The sequence below is a fragment of the Coregonus clupeaformis genome, unplaced genomic scaffold, assembly GCF_020615455.1.
Source record: "Coregonus clupeaformis isolate EN_2021a unplaced genomic scaffold, ASM2061545v1 scaf3572, whole genome shotgun sequence".
Lineage (NCBI taxonomy): Eukaryota > Metazoa > Chordata > Actinopteri > Salmoniformes > Salmonidae > Coregonus > Coregonus clupeaformis.
This window is the reverse complement of record NW_025537026.1, coordinates 7,218-22,025: the sequence shown is the minus strand read 5'-3', so window position 1 is coordinate 22,025 and position 14,808 is coordinate 7,218. Positions and strand designations below refer to the sequence as shown.

General features: G+C 43.3%; 1 pseudogene; it reads right to left on the bottom strand.

Annotated features, from left to right (window-relative positions):
• Window positions 1-638: 638 nt before the first annotated feature.
• Window positions 639-14,555, bottom strand: LOC123490253 (annotated as a pseudogene).
• Between the last annotated feature and the right edge of the window lie 253 nt (window positions 14,556-14,808).

Genomic DNA, 14,808 nt, shown 5'->3' with positions numbered 1-14,808 from the left:
TGCAAGGCTGAAGAGAGACTTCTAGTAAACATGGATCATCAAAGTTTAAATGTACTTATGGAGTGCACATCATCATCATCAGGAAATCAACAGTGAATTCATGGAATGATAAGGATGGAGAAGATGAGTGGATCCTCCTCTGGTGTTCATCTTGTGTAATTAGTGTCAGATATTAACAACTCACCCAGAGTAAAGACGTATTTTATTATTAAACATAAAATTGGATTAAAACCTTGTCATGTTTATAACTTGGGAGGTATACGTTTCAGTTTAATAAACACTTTTATACATCATTTATGTAAGAGTTCATTGTTTTAATGTTCATACTATAAAATACAATTCTGCCTATCAAATTCTATTACAATTACACATTACATTGAGAGAAAACATTATTGGTGTTGATAGTTCTATGAATATAATTTATATACAAATAATTCAACAGTGTCTATGTACAGAACCAGTCAAAAGTTTGGACACTCCTACTCTTTCAAGGGTTTTTCTTGATTTTTACTATTTTGTACATTGTAGAATAATAGTGAAGACATAAACTATGAAATAACACATATGGAATCATGTAGTAACCAAAAGTGTTAAACAAATAAAAAAATATTTTATATTTGAGATTCTTCAAGTAGCCACCCTGTGCCTTGATGACAGCTTTGCACACTCTTGGCAATCTCTCAACCAGCTCACCTGGAATGCTTTTCATAAATATTTATTGATAGAACATTACATACATCACCGTCCAATTTCAAGAGAATTCTAAAGTTCTTTACTCTTTTTAGAACATTGGTGTTTCTTTAGCTTGTATGACTGACTGAAACTCTTCCCACACTGAGAGCAGTGGAACGGCTTCTCTCCTGTGTGAATGCGCTGGTGTCTCTTTAACTCTCCTGACCCCCTGAAACTCTTCCCACACTGGGAGCAGTGGAGCTTCTCTCCTGTGTGAATGCGCTGGTGTCTCTTTAACTCTCCTGACACCCTGAAACTCTTCCCACACTGGGAGCAGTGGAACGGCTTCTCTCCTGTGTGAAAACGCTGGTGTGTCTTTAAATCTCCTGACTGACTGAAACTCTTCCCACACTGGGAGCAGTGGAACGGCTTCTCTCCTGTGTGAATGCGCTGGTGTATCTTTAACTCTCCTGACTGACTGAAACTCTTCCCACACTGGGAGCAGTGGAACGGCTTCTCTCCTGTGTGAATGCGCTGGTGTCTCTTTAAATTTTCTGACAGACTGAAACTCTTCCCACACTGGGAGCAGTGGAACGGCTTCTCTCCTGTGTGAATGCGCTGGTGTGTTCTGAGATTATCTTCTTTAATGAAGCTCTTCCCACACTGAGAACAGCGGTGTGGTCGTGGCTTGTCCGTCTCTCTCTGTTTCCTGGTGGGAGCTGGATTGGAGGAACCTGATGTGGTTCCATGGTGTTGTGAGCTGCTGGCGGACATGAGATTCTCTGATCTGATCTCTCCACTCCTCAACAGTCTGACATACTCATCATGGTGACATCTCTTTATGTGCTTGAGGAGGAAGATCTGAGAGGTGAAGGAGAACGGACAGCCAGAACACGAGAAGATCTGGAAGTGGGACGACTCAGCGTTCACATCTGAGAGAGATGGAGGGGAGAGAGAAAGAGAGAGTAATTAAAATAAGAGAAATGAAGTTCACAAGGTGCATGCATGATCAGTATGATAATACACAACACAAAATATATTTAACATCAATGATGACTTTCAATTGAGAAATGAGTAATAATTATGTAATAGGAGGTTAAAAAAATCAATGTAAGAGGAGTGAACAGAGGAGGATATAAACTCAGCAAAAAAAGAAGCGTCCCTTTTTCAGGACCCTAAAAATCCAAATAACTTCACAGATCTTCATTGTAAAGGGTTTAAACACTGTTTCCCATGCTTGTTCAATGAACCATAAACAATTACTGAACATGCACCTGTGGAACGGTCGTTAAGACACTAACAGCTTACAGATGGTAGGAAATTGAGGTCACAGTTATGAAAACTTAGGCCTTTCTACTGACTCTGAAAAACACCAAAAGAAAGATGCCCAGGGTCCCTGCTCATCTGTGTGAACGTGCCTAAGGCATGCTGCAAGGAGGCATGAGGACTGCAGATGTGGCCAGGGCAATAAATTGCAATGTCCATACTGTGAGACGCCTAAGACAGCGCTACAGGGAGACAGGACGGACAGCTGATTGTCCTCACAGTGGCAGACCACGTGTAACAACACCTGCACAGGATCGGTACATCCGAACATCACACCTGCGGGACAGGTACAGGATGGCAACAACAACTGCCCGAGTTACACCAGGAACGCACAATCCCTCCATCAGTGCTCAGACTGTCCGCAATAGGTTGAGAGAGGCTGGACTGAGGGCTTGTAGGCCTGTTGTAAGGCAGGTCCTCACCAGACATCACCGGCAACAACGTCGCCTATGGGCACAAACCCACCGTCGCTGGACCAGACAGGACTGGCAAAAAGTGCTCTTCACTGACGAGTCGCGGTTTTGTCTCACCAGGGGTGATGGTCGGATTCGCGTTTATCGTCGAAGGAATGAGCGTTACACCAAGGCCTGTACTCTAGAGCGGGTTCGATTTGGAGGTGCAGGGTCCGTCATGGTCTGGGGCGGTGTGTCACAGCATCATCGGAAGAGTGGGAAAACATATCACAGCAAGAACTGGCAAATCTGGTGCAGTCCATGAGGAGGAGATGCACTGCAGTACTTAATGCAGCTGGTGGCCACACCAGATACTGACTGTTACTATTCCATTTCTGTTAGTCACATGTCTGGAACTTGTTCAGTTTATGTCTGTTGTTGAACCTTGTTATGTTCATACAATTATTTACACGTTAAGTTTGCTGAAAATAAACGCAGTTGACAGTGAGAGGGCATTTCTTTTTTTGCTGAGTTTAGTAAGGGCAGTGCTCTTAATGTTCCAGAGGAAGATAGAGAGGGATGAAGAGAGGAGGAAGAGGGGAGAGAGAGTCAAGTACCTTTAGCAGAGCTCTTTTTGTCCCAGAGGTAGTCGAAGACAATGCCCAGGTCTCTGGCGTACTCCTCTCCGTACCAAACCAATAGCTCCTCTCCAACAGCTATAGGCTTACAGCAGCGGTATAGAATCTCTCCTCTGTACTGGAAGGCCACCAGATTCTGTTCTTCTTCTCTACGAGCACAGTTCACATACCTGAGAGAGAGAGAGGCGAGAGAGAGAGAGAGAGAGGGTTAATTATGTACAAGAGATATATTTCTTGAGGTTATCAACTATCAAATAGAGTATGAGACAGGTAGGTACAGAGAGAAACAGGAGGAGGAAGAGGACTGAGAGACTTCCTCTGTACTTACAGAGAGAAACAGGAGAGAGACAGAAACAGGAGGAAGAGGACAGAGACTTCCTCTGTACTTACAGAGAGAAACAGGAGAGAGACAGAGACAGAAACAGGAGGAAGAGGACTGAGAGACTTAATAATAATAATAATAATAATATGCCATTTAGCAGGCGCTTTTCTCCAAAGCGACTTACAGTCATGCGTGCATAAATTTTTTTTTTTTGTGTATGGGTGGTCCCGGGGATCGAACCCACTACCTTGGCGTTACAAGCGCTGTGCTCTACCAGCTGAGCTACAGAGGACTACAGAGGACTTCCTATGTACTTCCAGAGAGAAACAGGAGGAGGAAGAGGACTGAGAGACTTCCTCTGTACTTACAGAGAGAAACAGGAGGAAGAGGACTGAGAGACTTCCTCTGTACTTACAGAGAGAAACAGGAGGAAGAGGACTGTGACTTCCTCTGTACTTACAGAGAGAAACAGAAGGAGGAAGAGGACTGTGAGACTTCCTCTGTACTTACAAAGAGAAACAGAAGGAGGAAGAGGACTGTGAGAATTCCTCTGTACTTACAGAGAGAAACAGGAGGAGGAAGAGGACTGAGACTTCCTCTGTACTTCAGTGTTGCTTACCTCATCCAGTTGGAGTGAGTGTCTCTCCCAGCATCAATGTAGTCGTCCCAGTGTTTGCTCTTGTAGATCTGAGGAAAACAACAATTCATATTTACAGTTTTGATCAGGTTGGACAAAATGTAAGCACAGCGCGATGACACACACACACACTCCTCTCACCACCCAGGAGTATCCACTCTCCATGGCCTGGTCCTTGTCTGTGATCTCTCCTTCATAAGGTCCATAGTGGGCTCCTGCAGGCACAGTGTTTCCTTGGTTGAATACCCCCAGTCCTGCTTCAGGGATGCCTGATGTCCTGACACGGCAGGGTGAGTCTGGCCCTGTCAGGGGCTCCTAGAGGGGCAGGGATGTCAGGGACAAAGAGAGCAGGACCATGGAGCTCACACTCCTCCATGAAGAAAGACTTGCAGTCCTCACAGTCTGGGAGAGAAAAAGATAAATAGAATATGTTAAACGTCAGTTATCATGATGATGATGATGAAGACATGCAGAGAGGTAGAGAGAGAGAGAGCCAGAGAGAGGAAAAGAACAAGAGGAACAAACAGGAATGATACATTTCTGGATAAGAGCGTCCGCTAAATGACCAGGCCATAAAATTAAGACACGCCACCCGAAAAATGCGGGTAGATTTAGGTATTGGTGGGTAAGAATGTCTATTTCACCAACCACATTGACTCTACAGTGTGAGCATTACATTCGCAAATAAAAATAGAGTCAAAAGTAAAGTATGAGCGAGTTGTGATTATTTCACTGGTTGAGAGAGCGAAAGACTCACAGAGGTAGTGGTCATCTTTGGGGACCTCCTCTTCTGTGTAAGTGATTCTTGGTCTGTCTCTCAGGTTTCTGCCACGCTTGTATGTGTTCAGCTCTGCTTTCTGCATTTCCAGACACTCTCTCTTAGACAGGCCTGGTACACACACACACACACGTAATAGAATGTATTACTCCAGAAACAGTCAATGTGCCTCATCTTTTCTCTCAGACCAAATAAAATCACAATATCAAACTAACAGTCTATTCCTGTCTGTCTCTGTTACCTGAGGTTGATGGTTTGGAGTACAACAAGGGAGCCCCTCTCTGAGTGACAGCTGGGGTGTCTGCCCCCCTTCCCTGAGTGGATCTCCCTGCCTCCTCTCCACTGGTGCTGGGGGTCACTTCACTCTGACCCTCCTGGAAAGAGACCAGAGGAGAGTTCAAACTGACCACTGGGTCTGTGTGTCATCATCACTTTACCTTTGTTTAGTAGCATCATTAATTAAAATATATTGTGTGTTGTGTTATGTGTATGACAGTAACACACACACCTTGTCTCCTAGCGCCTCCTGTCCTCCACTGTGTGTGTCTGCTGTGCTGCTGTCTCTGAGGACGGCCACTTCTTCAGTCAGCACCTCCAGGAATGGCTGGGGTGGTTCTGTCCTCATATTACTGGGTCCTGCCTCCTCACTGCTAGGGGGCTGCTGAGGACCAAAGGAGGGGGGTTCCAGAGTGTTATGACAAATATCACAATGATGACTAGACAGAGCTGTCAGCCCTCTTAATCTACAGCGTGGCAATTACATACAGCACATGATATACTGTGCTTTCAGAAAGTATTCACACCCCTTGACTATTTCACCATTTTGTGGTGTTTTTTGGTCACTGGCCTATACACGATACCTCATAATGTCAACGTTTTTGAAAATGTTTACAAATTAACGAAAAATGAGAAGCTGAAATGTCTTGAGTCAATAAGTATTCAACAGTTTTCCTATGGCAAGCCTAAATAAGTTCAGGAGTAGAAATGTGCTTAACAACTTACATATTAAGTTGCATGGACTCACTCTGTGTTTAACATGATTTTTGAACGACTACCTCATCTCTGTACCCCACACATACAATTATCTGTAAGGTCCCTCAGTCGAGCAGTGTTCAACTACAAAGACCAGGGATGTTTTCCAATGCCTCGCAAAGAAGGGCACCTATTGGTAGATGGGTAAAAAAACTAAACAAAAAACAGACATTGAACATCCCTTTGCGCATGGTGAAGTTATTAATTACACTTTGGATGGTCTATCAATACACCAAGTCACTACAAAGATACAGGCATCCTTCCTAACTCAGTTGCTGGAGAGGAGGGAAACCCCTCAGGGATTTCACCATGAGGTCAATGGTGACTTTAAAACAGTTACAGTTTAATAGCTGTAATAGGAGAAAACTGAGGATGGACCAACAACACTGTACACTGAACAAAAATATAAACGCAACAAGTGTTGGTTCCATGTTTCATGAGCTGAAATAAAAGATCCCAGAAATGTTCTATATACACAAAAAGCTAATTTCTCTAAAATGTTTGGCACAAATTTGTTTACATCCCTCTTAGTGAACATTTCTCCTTTGCCAAGATAATCCATCCACCTGACACGTGTGGCATATCAAGAAGCTGATTAAACAACATGATCATTACACAGGTGCACCTTGTGCTGGGGACAATAAAAGGGCACTCTAAAATGTGCAGTTTTGTCACACAACACAATGACACAGATGTCTCAAGTTTTGAGGGAGCGTGCAATTGGCATGCTGACTGCAGGAATATCCACCAAAACCGTTGCCAGATGCTAATGCCCTCTCAGGCCTACCCTTGGCTGCGCCCCTGCCCAGTCATGTGAAATCCATAGATTAGGGCCTAATCAATGTATTTAAATTGACTGATTTCTTTATATGAACTGTAGCTCAGCAAAATCTTTGAAATTGTTGTATGTTGCGTTCATATTTTATATTACTCCACAATACTAACCTAAATGACAGATTGAAAAATATTACAAAACATGCAACAAGGCACTAAAGTAATACTCCCAAAAATGTGGCAAAGAAATTAACTTTATGTCCTGAATACAAAGCATTATGTTTGGGGCAAACCCAACACAACACATCAATGAGTACCACTATCCATATTTTCAAGCATGGTGGTGGCTGCATCAGGTTATGGGTATACTTGTCATCGGCAAGGACTAGGGAGTTCTTTATGATAAAAAGAAACAGAATAGAGCTAAGCACAGGCAAAATCCTAAAGGAAAACCATGTGCAGTCTGCTTTCCAACAGAGACAAATTCACCTTTCAGCAGGTCAATAGACTAAAACACAAGGCTAAATCTAAACTCAAACAGCGCCGGAAGAAGATGGCTGCCGTTTTACAGCCCTCTAACCAATTGTACTATTATGTGTGTTTTTCCGCGTTATTTGTAATTTATTTTGTACATAATGTTTCTGCCATCGTCTCTTATAACCAAAGAGAGCTTCTGGATATCAGGACAGCGATTACTCACCTGGTATTGGACGAAGACTTTTTCTTCAACGAGGCGTTCGCGAAGGATATTCTACAGACTCCCGACAAGGCCCAGATCCCCGTCATTCGCGTGAGGAAGAGACGGAGATATCGTGGACGCAGATCCGGTGCCTTGTAAGGATCCGACGGCGAACGAGTAAACTGCCTCTCCCATCAATCCTATTAGCCAACGTTCAAGCTTTTGAGAATAAAATGGACGATTTAAGATTACGGTTATCCTACCAACGGGACATTAAAAACTGTAATATCTTATGTTTCACGGAGTCGTGGCTGAACGACAACAATGACAACATTCAGCTAGCAGGCTATACGCTACATCGGCAGGACAGAACGGCAGACTCCGGTAAGACGAGGGGCGGCGGTCTGTGTATATTTGTAAACAACAGCTGGTGCACAAAATCAAATACTAAGGAAGTCTCAAGGTTTTGCTCGCCTGAGGTAGAGTATCTTATGATAAGCTGTAGACCACACTATTTACCAAGAGAGTTTTCATCTATATTTTTCATAGCTGTCTATTTACCACCACAAACCAATGCTGGCATTAAGATTGCACTGAATGAGTTGTACAAGGCCATTAATCAACAGGAAAACGCTCATCCAGATGCAGCGCTCCTAGTAGCCGGGGACTTTAATGCAGGGAAACTTAAATCCGTTCTACCTCATTTCTACCAGCATGTTAAATGTGCAACCAGAGGGGAAAAAACTCTAGACCACCTTTACTCCACACACAGAGACGCATACAAAGCTCTCCCTCGCCCTCCATTTGGCAAATCTGACCATAACTCTATCCTCCTGATTCCTGCTTATAAGCAAAAACTGAAGCAGGAAGCACCAGTGATTCGGCTAATAAAAAAAAGTGGTCAGATGACGCAGATGCTAAGCTACAGGACTGTTTTGCTAGCACAGACTGGAACATGTTCCGGGATTCTTCAGACAGCATTGAGGAGTACACCACATCAGTCACTGGCTTCATCAATAAGTGCATCGATGATGTCGTCCCCACAGTGACCGTACGTACATACCCCAACCAGAAGCCATGGATTACAGGAAACATCCGCACTGAGCTAAAGGGTAGAGCTGCCGCTTTCAAGGAACGGGACTCTAACCCGGACGCTTATAAGAAATCCCGCTATGACCTCCGACGAACCATCAAACAGGCAAAGAGTCAATACAGGTCTAAGATTGAATCATACTACACTGGCTCTGACGCTCGTCGGATGTGGCAGGGCTTGAAAACTATTACAGACTACAAAGGGAAGCACAGCCGCGAGCTGCCCAGTGACACAAGCCTACCAGACGAGCTAAACCACTTCTATGCTCGCTTCGAGGCAAGCAACACTGAAGCATGCATGAGAGCACCAGCTGTTCCGGACGACTATGTGATCACGCTCTCCGTAGCCGATGTGAGTAAGACTTTTAAGCAGGTCAACATTCACAAGGCCGCAGGGCCAGACGGATTACCAGGACGTGTACTCCGAGCATGTGCTGACCAACTGGCAAGTGTCTTCACTGACATTTTCAACATGTCCCTGACTGAGTCTGTAATACCAACATGTTTCAAGCAGACCACCATAGTCCCCGTGCCCAAGAACTCTAAGATAACCTGCCTAAATGACTACCGACCCGTAGCACTGACGTCTGTAGCCATGAAGTGCTTTGAAAGACTGGTCATGGCTCACATCAACAGCATAATCCCAGAAACCCTAGACCCACTCCAATTTGCATACCGCCCCAACAGATCCACAGATGATGCAATCTCTATCGCACTCCACACTGCCCTTTCCCACCTGGACAAGAGGAACACCTACGTGAGAATGCTATTCATTGACTACAGCTCAGCATTCAACACCATAGTGCCCTCTAAGCTCATCACTAAGCTAAGGATCCTGGGACTAAACACCTCCCTCTGCAACTGGATCCTGGACTTCCTGACGGGCCGCCCCCAGGTGGTAAGGGTAGGTAACAACACATCTGCCACACTGATCCTCAACACGGGGGCCCCTCAGGGGTGCGTGCTCAGTCCCCCTCCTGTACTCTCTGTTCACCCATGACTGCATGGCCAGGCACGACTCCAACACCATCATTAAGTTTGCCGACGACACAACAGTGGTAGGCCTGATCACCGACAACGATGAGACAGCCTATAGGGAGGAGGTCAGAGATCTGGCCGTGTGGTGCCAGGACAACAACCTCTCCCTCAACGTGACCAAGACAAAGGAGATGATTGTGGACTACAGGAAAAAAAAGAGGACTGAGCACGCCCCCATTCTCATCGACGGGGCTGCAGTGGAACAGGTTGAGAGCTTCAAGTTCCTTGGTGTCCACATCACCAACGAACTATGATGGTCCAAACACACCAAGACAGTCGTGAAGAGGGCACGACAAAGCCTATTCCCCCTCAGGAGACTAAAAAGATTTGGCATGGGTCCTCAGATCCTCAAAAAATTCTACAGCTGCACCATCGAGAGCATCCTGACTGGTTGCATCACCGCCTGGTATGGCAACTGCTTGGCCTCTGACCGCAAGGCACTACAGAGGGTAGTGCGTACGGCCCAGTACATCACTGGGGCAAAGCTCCCTGCCATCCAGGACCTCTATACCAGGCGGTGTCAGAGGAAGGCCCTCAAAATTGTCAAAGACTCCAGTCACCCTAGTCATAGACTGTTCTCTCTGCTACCGCACGGCAAGCGGTACCGGAGTGCCAAGTCTAGGTCCAAAAGACTTCTCAACAGCTTCTACCCCCAAGCCATAAGACTCCTGAACAGCTAAACATGGCTACCCGGACTATTTGCACTGCCCCCCCCACCCCATCCTTTTTACGCTGCTGCTACTCTGTTAAGTATTTATGCATAGTCACTTTAACTCTACCCACATGTACATACTACCTCAACTAGCCGGTGCCCCCGCACATTGACTATGCAATGGTACCCCCCTGTATATATAGCCTCCCTACTGTCACTTTATTTTATTGTATATATAGCCTCCCTACTGTCACTTTATTTTACTTCTGCTCTTTTTTTCTCAACACTTTTTTGTTGTTGTTTTATTCTTACTTTTTTGTTTAAAATAAATGCACTGTTGGTTAAGGGCTGTAAGTAAGCATTTCACTGTAATGTCTGCACCTGTTGTATTCGGCGCATGTGACCAATAAAATTTGATTTGATTTGATTTGATTTAAACTGGAGTTGCTTACCAAGACGACATTGAATGTTCCTGAGTGGCCTAGTTACAGTTTTGACTTAAATCGACTTGAAACGGGCTGTCTAGCAATGATCAACAATCAACTTGATAGAGCTTGAAGAATTTTTTTAAGAATAATGTGCAAATATTGTACAATCCAGGTGTGCAAAGCTCTTAGAGACTCACAGCTGTAATCGTTGCCAAAGTTGATTCTAACATGTGATGAATCAGGTGTGTGAATACTTATGTAAATAGAATATTTCTGTATTTCCTTTTCAATAAATTTGCTAACATTTCTAAAAACATGTTTTCACTTTGTCATTAAGGGATATTGTGTGTAGATGGGTGAGAAAAAAATATATTGAATACATTTTGAATTAAGGCTCTAACCCAATAAAATGTGGAATAAGTCAAGGGGTATGAATACTTTCTGAAGGCATCATCATTTAATTAATTGGTTCACACTTCATAGCTCCAGTCCTTGAGAGCACAAGTATCTGCTAGTGTAGTGCTGAAGAGAAACAACCCCCCCCCAGATGTATAATATGCACCTGTGAAGGTATTTTAAAAAACACTTACCTGTGCAGGTATTTAAAAAAAGATTTACCTGTACTGTAGGTGTGGCAGATGTGGCAGATTTGTCAAGCTGAGAGACTCCCTGAGACGCTGCTGGTCTCCTGGTTGGGGGTCGGAAGCTCCGTGGTGCTGTGAGGACAGATTCATATAAGCCCTACCTGGCTACTAAGACTTCTTCTATTAGGGACGTCAAACGTTCAGTCTGCTGCACAGACCCTATGGACGCTCTAGTCTAAAGCGCCTGGTTAAATTGTGCTTAGGAATTATTTATTTTTTATCTCTAAATGGTTAAACTAGTGAGATATCTGTGATTATTTTAAGAAATCTGTGAGTTTGTTTCATTTACTATCATCCTAACATAAGATATTGAATGATTTTGCCATATCTAATTAATGTATATTACACTACTTTCCATGAAGAGGACAGTATGTGTTACTACTTTATACAACCACATCGAATTGGGGAGAATTACATGCCTTTTTTTTTACCTCAGATTGGTGATGTTAGTATAAATATTTATAGTCAACACGATGACAAAAGATCAATTACTTAAAACAGATGAATATCTTTGGTTTTGTTATACGCACTGGGGTTCGCTATCATTTTCTTTCTCAAATGGCACCAACAATTCGGAGCGGCCACACCAATTCAAAATCTAGATAGAAGCTTTATAAAAGTTCTCATCTAACCAACCATGTATATATTTTTGGAGACATTTTGCAGACACTCTTATCCAGAGCGACTTCAACAGATTTTTCACCTAGTCTGCTTGGGGATTTGAACTAGCAACCTTTCAGTTACTGGCCCAATGCTCTTAACAGCTAGGCTACCTGCCAAGTTTCCGTATGGCCTATGAATAGTGTTCGTTTTAACAGTGCTACAACCCAAGCGTTTGCCCCTTTTTCTATTGATTACAGCGTGATATCGATGGAAGTGATTAACAAAAAAAAGCATTGCGTTACACTTACCGTGTTGGCAAACCACTTTAATCAAAATGCAACACTTCAAAATGTAGCTAGCTGTCTTCTACAAATTATCTAACCAGTGATTACCACGTTATTCCTAGATTCTGTGTGGTTTTTGAGCTGTTATTTTTAACAGGACGTGCAACCTCATCTCCCTGTGATAATCGATGAGTGATTGACAGAACAGTGTTGCGTTTCTCTTTCTGTTTTGGTGACCCCCAATATCAAAATGAAACATTCTAAAATATAGCTGAATATGTTCTGCAGGTTGTCTTCTAACCAATGATGTAAAAATATCTCCAGCTCCATGTGGTTTTTGAGTTGTGGTAGTTTCCACAGAGCATATCTCCCTCCCCCCATATCGATGAGTAATTTATTGCCACTTGTCAAAACAACAGGGGTTTTGGTGCGTGTGCAGTTTATTAGCTGTTTGTTTAAAACAATACAAGTAACATGATTACTATTGTTGTAAATGTATGTGTAGATAGTAAAGTTTATGTTTTCAATATATCACAAACTGTGTTTTGACATTGGGCTATTTCTCAATATGTCTTGTCAACAGGAAGCAGCAACAGCATCATTTTAAATTTAAGTTTGAGTAATATAAATGCTGAATGAGTCCAGGGGCGGTCTGTTCAATAGGGCGATATGGGCGACGCACTGCCAAACGGGAAAAGGAAGGGAATTTTTTTCTAATCAATTATATCACGGCAACAGTAGTTATCAGTGTTGTAATCTAGACGTCTGATCTGCCACAGTGCCACACTGCCACTAAATGTCCAATCAGGCTAAAGTCGTGCTTCAAATGGCTCCCCCCCCTTTTGGGGCGATTTCAGTCAGGTTGAAAATCGCCCAGAAGTCTGTCATAGACTCCCATGTAAAATCTATTTTTTTCAAATTTCAGAGCTTTCAATACAATCTCTATGGGTTTCTGAGGGCTTGCACTTACGCGTTTCGTCATACGTAACGTAACCATGAACGTAACTAAGAAAAGAGCGGGTAGCAGCATCAATCAATTCACGTACTACTATCAAGATGGCTATAGCGTTCAGTGCAACTCGATTGTCTCTTTGAAAGAAGTTCACATCAAAGAGACAACCACAAAGTGCAGGAGCGCTTTTTTGAGTTCCTTCCCATCTCGGAATCAACCTCAGTCTCAATCGCCAGTGTGCTTTTGGAGAGACTGAACGGTCTTTTTGCCGACGACGTGAAAGTCAAACTCATTGCGCAAGCTTACGATGGAGCCAGTGTGATGAGGCGAGAGAAGGCAAAAGGTGCGTGAGCATTTCAAGAAAGGCCATTACGTGCATTGCTATGCGCATCAGCTGAATTTGATCATGCAGCAAGCTAAAAAGTAACTAGTAAACTAGTCCTCAGCATGCCTGATTTCAATGAGAAAGTCATTGACCGCTTTTCTGCATTGAAAGAGAGAAGAGAACAGTTTCAGTACAAGTAATGTAGCCTCTCTCTCTCTTTGTCCCTCCCTGTCTGTCTCTTTAACACACACACGCCCAAATCAGTTCACAGTTGATGTTGTTTAAAATAGTTATTTTTCATTTTTAAAAAAGTAAACATTTTTTTTTACAAATCTATACAATTGGCCAGAATATGGTTGTTCATATTTACAAAGCCATACAGATAGCTGTGTTTACCTTTTCTATAAATTATTTTCAAATTCTGTTTTCAAATCACTGTTCATTTTCACAAATCTATACAAGAGGGCAGAATATGGAAGTCTATAAAAATTTCTTATTACCAATAACTTGCATCAATGTTTTCAGTAGCCTCTATCAAAAGCTCCTGCTTGCTCAGGTGCACATATTTCCAATTCAACCATGAGGCCTTTTTGAAGCAAGTAATGTGTATATCAGTATTGACTTATATGCTGCCCCTGTCTTCATGTTGTTGCTGGACATATCTTTTTTAAAATGTGTGTAGGTCACCTAAATCATCAGAAAAATTGCCCCCCCTGAGAATTTTTTCAGGAGCCGCCACTGAATGAGTCCAAAAACATGCTCTATTTAATCATATTTTCATGATATACCAGATATCAACAAAACGGGTTTGCCCTAAACGTAACACAGACCATTTCACATATTTTAGCATACCTTCCACTCCTTTAGCCCTACCTGTCTACTAGCCTAGTGGTATCTGGGTAGGTCCTACCAGTCTACTAGCCTAGTGGTATCTGGGTAGGTCCTACCAGTCTACTAGCCTAGTGGTATCTGGGTAGGTCCTACCAGTCTACTAGCCTAGTGGTATCTGGGTAGGTCCTATCGTTCTACTAACACGATACTTCTTATAACATCCTAATTTACTACTACTGCTCTACCTGGTGGGCATCTCTCCAGTCGAGGGGTCCACTCATCCTCCTCGGAGTCACTGGGTGCGAGAAGCGGAGCAGTGTTTACCATTTTAGGTCTGCCTCTCCTCATAAACGCAGGTACCGGGGAGTTCAGCCCTGAGGGACACATTAGCAAACACAGTAGAGACACTCTGCTCTATACAACACACACAGTAGAGACATGGCGCAATACAGGAGTAAAAAATATATAATAATAATAGTGATGAATCTAAAATCACAGACCGAAGGGGTAAACCAGACACATCACAGGGGCTATAACGATGAAGCGTCCGTTTAGAACGTTCTCACCACCAAATATGGTAGTGAGAGGAAGTCCAGTCTAGAGGGAGAGGTTTGAATTAGGTGAAACTGGGCCCACATTCTGCTCATTGTCTCATCGATGAAACATCTGATCTCAATAAATGTTTCTGTTCCCAAATCTATAATCTGTT